Source organism: Grammomys surdaster, unplaced genomic scaffold, assembly GCF_004785775.1.
Source record: "Grammomys surdaster isolate TR1022 unplaced genomic scaffold, NIH_TR_1.0 61, whole genome shotgun sequence".
Lineage (NCBI taxonomy): Eukaryota > Metazoa > Chordata > Mammalia > Rodentia > Muridae > Grammomys > Grammomys surdaster.
Genome location: NW_021604563.1, coordinates 5,954,648 through 5,961,022, shown reverse-complemented (window position 1 = coordinate 5,961,022; position 6,375 = coordinate 5,954,648). Strand labels below are relative to the sequence as shown.

Sequence of the window (6,375 nt, the reverse complement as noted above, 5' to 3'; positions counted from 1 at the left end):
CTTTGCTATATTTCACATATAGTTAATCTTCAATGTCAACTGACCTATTCATAATATATGTAGATAGAAGTACCTTTATTGTTTTAGACCATTGCCTTTCAACGAAAGTTGCCATTGGATTTTCAAGTTTCCCAAAGATTCTAGAATGTGGTTTCTATACCTCAACAAAAAGCACAAGTTTGCTATTGATCCATAGAAAAAGATTGGAATATTTTATTTCATATTCTGAAATAGGCTATCTACTAGGTACTAGAGAATTTTTATGAACATTATATAAGGAAAACCAGTGAGTGTGTTGGGGGGAAGGGGTGAGTACGTGTGTGTGTGTTGGAAAATCTTTCAAAGAGATTATAAATATTTGATCATGACTATCATATACTAGAATCAGAAGTTCTTTTTAATCCACTGTAAACATTATATTATATACCTATACCTATACCTACTTGAAAAGTAAAATGGGAAGTTTTATTGAAAGATAAGTCAAAAATAATAGAAATACTTTTATCTCTATATTGTAAAAATATTTTATTCTGTATAGATTTCTTTTACTTTTCAGTACTTAAAATTCAAAAGAAGATAAGTATGATACTACACACCTCTCATCCCTATCTTGGAATGTAGAGGACCAGGAGTTCAAGGTTATCCTTGGCTACATAACCAGCCTAGACTACCTAAGACATATAAAAAAAAAAAAACCTAAACATGCAACAGAAACTGAAACAAAATATAAATATGTGTATATAGAAAAAGATAAAATAAATCTTTATAGCTCTGTCCAGAATTTCTAGTAAATCGTTTCAATGTTCACTTGGATTAGCCATTATTTACCTACCATTTTGAATGTTTATGTCATATTTCCTATTCTTTTGGCCATTTAAAAATAATAAATTTTATCCTGATATTTAAATTTACAACTGGGTTTCTTCCTTGAGTCTTTGCCTTGACTTCCCTCAGTGTGACCCAAGATTTGTAAGATGAAATAAAATATTTTCTCTCCAATTTGCTTTTCGTTATGGTGTTTTATCATGGAAATAAAAACCCTAACTAAGTCTCCCTCTCCCAGAAATGAGCAAAAATACCTTGTTGATGTGGTGGTCTTATATCAGTCAAGGGCAAAACAGATGACAATGCTTTGTTCATCTCAGCTTGATACCTGGCTTGGTGGACAAAGCTATTTTATGCCTTGGACTCATACAAATCAAATCAAATCAAATCAAATCAAATCAAATCAAACCAAAGCAGTACAGTACAGTACAGGAGGAGGAAGACAGACAAGAGACCTGTGTCTATCAGGTCAAATGGTGTGGGAAGGGAAAGATGCACAGCCCTCTCCACCCTACAGTAGAGGTAGATGATAACATACAGGTATACACCTACCATCACACAGGGCAGTAATGGAGGAGAACGACATAAACATATACTGACAGAGAGACAGACAGACCCATCTATGGACTGCCATACCACCTACATACATGCCCTCTAGCACATGGCACAGGCAATACATAAGCACATTTGCCACTACACCATGCAGCTTGAGTATTATGATGACATGGAACTGAAGACTCAAGGATAGAGAATAGTATCCTGCTGTGAATGCCTAGCCCTGCCACCTGGGGCCATGGTGAGGTCCCAGCCTGAGCTACCCCTAAGGGCCCTGTCTAGGGTGGTTATGCAGCAGCAGCTGTTGCTATCTCATATTACCACTGAAGAACAAAAGGATGTCAGTGATTGAGGTAGGCGCTGGGGACCACATGGATGTCCAGGTGGTGCAGAACTGGTTCTGTCCCACACTTCCTTTGAAGCTCTGGAAAAGCTGGCCTCCCCTGAGGCAGCACTCATGAAAGAGGCCCTGCACATTGCCCAGCCAGGACAGTAGAGCTGGTCTGGTTGCACGAATGTGGCTGAGCTTTTTCAAAAACATTAGTGTGGGAGAGGTAACCCCACCACTCATCTGCTGTGTTAAGGCAAGGCACAGAGATGACGCCCCCTGCTCCTTAGCCCCCTTGCAATTAGGAAAGTTGCACAGATGATCATGATTGAGGAAGAGCTAGACCTGTCCTTCTGCAGAACTCCAGAGGATGGGCCATGCGCCTTGTCTGAACAGTATAGCAGCACTGAACTTGGTGGTGAGAGAGCAGAGCACAGGAGAGAGATGTCCCACTACCCATCTGCCTTAGGGGTGATGTCAGTGCAGGTATGTGTATGTGTGGGTGCCTTCTTCCTCTACCCCCATGCCTCACCATCTGTGACAGTCAGGAGATCTGGCCAAGAGAGTGGGTGAGCTGGCCCTGCTCCTCACCATCTAGGGAGAGTGGGTCCTGCTCTTCATCTGAGCAGCACAATACCATTGGCCCTGTTCGAAGGAACACAGATGAGCCAGCCCCAAGGGCAAGAGTGAAGGAGAGCTAGTCCAGCCACTCATCTGCTATGAAGTGGTGTGGGTTTGAGGTAATGCCTTCTCCCCAGCTAGCCCCTCACCACTTGTACTTGGCAGAAGAGCTGGTCTCAATGGCATGAGAGAAGGAGAACTAGCCCTGCCCCCTCGCTTGCTATAGCATTTGGGAGAGCTAGCCCTGCACTGCACCTGGGCAACAGAGTAGAGCTTAACCAGATGCTGAAAGAACAAAAAAGATAGCCTGAAGGGTCTGATAGTGGGAGAACTGTACAGCTCCCTCATAGGCTATAGCACTTGGGAGAGTGGGCCCTGTGCCTTGACAGTGGATCTGGAGGCATGAGTGTAGATGAGCCAGCCCAGAGGGCATGAAAGCACTAGAGCCCCCTCTGCCTCCCATTGATGGTAGCATTGGATGACCTACCTGGAACAGTGATGGAGAGCTCAACTTGGTGGGACAGCTGACCAGTTGACCAGCTCAGCTACTACTCAGGCACAGATTCAGGTTTCTGAGTTGACCCACCCCAAAATCTATACCATCTATGAACAGTTGGGATACTGGAAAGGGCCAAACCTTCAGAATCAAATCTGTAAGATCTCCATAACACAAGACAACAGCAAGGTAACCAGGAGGAGTCCCAGTGAGAATCCAATATTGATGGTGTCACTAAAGTCTTAGACCTCAAGCCAGACTCAATGCACGAAACATTTGTAAGTGAAGCTGTATGAACAGAAGGATGTAGTGTGGGATGCACTGCAACATATTACAGCTTCCTTAATGAGATGTTTTGTCTATGCTCTGTGTGTGTGTGTGTGTGCGTGTGTGTGTGTGTGCATGCGTGTTCTTGTGAATTGGGAGAAGTTACAAGAGTAAAGAGCAGATATGAGGGGACAGGGACATGAGTGGGACTGTTGTGCATGAGAAACTCAAAATGATTCAGTAAAAAGTTTAAAAACTACTAAGATGACAATTGTGGATCTTAAAAAAATGTAAATTTGTATATGTACAGTTTACTATGATGATGTTACTTGCGTGTTGGTCAAATACTTAAACACACTAAAACTTAGTAGTTTACATTTTTCTTAAACTTCGTCTCTGTCAACTCTAGCAATGGGACATTCAAATTAATTTAGATGGTACATCAGAAAAGGAGATATAAGAATTCATTTGTATATGAATTTATATATATATATATAAATTTATATATATATGACAGGTAATACATATTTTAAATTGTTAGGGGAAGAAAATGAAACCCTAATGAATAGAGATTTCAAAATACTAAACTATGATAAAACTATGATTGATAGTTGATTATAGAGAAAAGAATGTACACTGGTGAAATAATGTAAATGTTGACAGACTGAGAAAATGGCATGCCAAATAAGAATTATTAGTTCCACATTTATGAAAGTACTAGGAAATGTATTGTTACAAATTTTTAATGGCATGGATAATAGCCCTTCAAGTATGCTTAGTCAGTATCACTTGTCATAGATACTTCCAGTTATAAGTAAAGAAATATCAAAGAAAGAGTTAAAAGTTTCAATTAGTTTATAGCTGACTACTTATTTACCATGCTATATTTAAGTCATATATATATATATAAACAAATAGCAATGGTTATCTTTATGCTTCTGTTTGCATAAAGAAGACACATTTTAAAGATTGTAACTCTTTTCTGATCTCTTATAAATTTATAGATGTTGTTCTTGTCTTTGTATATACTCTAAGAGTTTCACTGAATCAGCATTAACCTATGTTCATGTCTTTCAGATTACTCTCAGTAATATCTCAGTTGTTCAGTTTGTATAGATTATATTTATGCTTATATCTTTCTGCATGTCTTCATGTACTTCACAAAACCTCTACAATTCTCTGGCTTGGCAACTCTTCTCTCTGTTATCAGCTTTGACTTTATGCATAGACTAGAATTGGATAGAGATCAAACACAGAATGTGAGGTTTATATATTTTTATTTTTAAGCATGTGCTTCCTTAAAAAATCTGGAATTATGTTCATAACATAATCACAAATGGAAATTACTGGTCAGTACATTTCTTCCTGAAAGAGATATGTGAAAAATGTTTAAGATGGAAAAATAGGAATGGTACAATGTTTCTCTCTTTTTTTTTAATTAGGGACTTTGAACTAAAAAATGGGATACTGTAAGTGGAGCTAAATGGGCCATTATGGTAAGGGATTAGAATATAGTACTCCTGAGAACTAGAAGACTGTGCAGGCATAAGATGTTTCAGAATGAAGAGTATTAGCAACTGGACTAGCGAAAATTCCTGCGATATTTTTGTTAAAGGATGTGGCTGTTTTCTACCATTGTCCTAGGATCTTTTTTGAGCCTATACTTAAAATTTAAAAGAAATGGACCAATTTCCTTGGCCAAGGAGATTACAATACAGTGCCATTTATATGTCACAGATATTAGTAATCACCCTTTTACATATCTACAATGAAAAAATTAGAAAGTGAGGCAGTACAAAGTATACAATCTGAAGAGAAAAAGAGCTCTAGCAAGCTTGTACTGAAAGACATATAGACTGGCCTGTATTGGTCTGGCAGGTATGAAGTTGAACAGACCTCTGAGAGGGGAGTGAGGATTATAGGAAAGATGGAAAAAAGACTCAGAGACGAAGATTAGAAATCGGTAGGGCTGTCCAGTCAGAATTGCAGCAGTCTCCAGTTTAATTCTTTTAGGCTTTATATACATTACAGTGTTGTAGGAAACAAAGTTACAAGCCTGCAGATACAAAGGCTGACATACATACAATATCTATACCCGTCTGGAGGCCTCCCTATTCCTCCCTGTTCCTTCCTCCAAGTTTACTAGAATATTCAGTCCCGAACTTTCAAGTGCATTCCTCTTATCTTTCTATGAATCTGCAGGCCAGGAAATCAGACAGTAGACCCTGGCCTGACTTGACTCTGCCTGACAGGCACGCTTTCACAGAAACAGGTAAAATGGCCCCCAACAGTGGCCTTATCTGCAGTGGAATAAATAGAATGATTTACTTAGCACAATATCTCACTTAGCTAAGCTTCAACTTGTGAAAGAAAAAGACCTAAGAATTTTCCTGCTCTTAGAAAGAAATAACAAAAGCTTCTACAAATATGATTCAATGTGACCAAGGTCAACCCCATATTGATAGCTAAATTTGGCAATATTGTCCAAGTGGTGCTAGCTCGAGAGTCAAGAAGAATACAAAAGTAAAGAGATTTTGGAATCTTCCTCTATAATTTAAGAATGATGCTGAGAGCAGGAATGTGACAGAAGAGATTCTACATGGAGGCCACTTTGTGAAACCTGAGTTGTATTGGAGACCACAAGATGTTGGAAATGCCAGGGCCTCATAATATCTGTCAAGAAAAAAATTGCACATACTGGAACCTCCTGGAGAGAGAGATATCTGTGTTAGAGATGACAAGGAAAGACAGAACCACTCCTTTAACATCAGAAATGGATTTGGAATTTGTCCTGCTAGGTTCTGCTCTTGATTTTGACCATCATTTCCTCACTATTGACAAACCCCTCCCTTTTGGAATGGTAATATATATTCATTTACATGCATACTTTGAAGGCAAGTAATATGCTCTTAGATTTTACAGATGATGGCTTGTGTCTCAGTAGAACATTCAGACTTTAAAACACTGTTGTGATTGTAAATAACTTCGGGAACATTCAAGTGGAACTTAATAAATTTCTCATTGTAATATGTCCACAAAACTATAGAGGACAGAGAGTAGAATGTGGTCATTTTAATGAGAACTCCTCCATAATCTGGCAGTTGAAAACTTGGTCCCCAGTTGGTAGATATTTGAGAAGGATTAGGAGATGTGTTTTTGTTGGAGGAAATATGCCCATGTGGGGAAGCTTTGTGATTCCAAAAGTCCCCTTCCCTTCCAAGTTCTCTTTCCTCCTCCTCCTCCTCCTCCTCCTCCTCCTCCTCCTCCTCCTCCTCCTCCTCCT

At 39.2% G+C, this 6,375-nt stretch overlaps 1 non-coding gene across 1 annotated transcript; it reads left to right on the top strand.

The window, feature by feature from the left end:
• Positions 1-1,055: 1,055 nt before the first annotated feature.
• Positions 1,056-1,195, top strand: LOC114609349. Its single transcript, XR_003709497.1, has one exon. It is a non-coding gene; the product is annotated as a small nucleolar RNA SNORA48 (small nucleolar RNA).
• Positions 1,196-6,375: the final 5,180 nt, after the last annotated feature.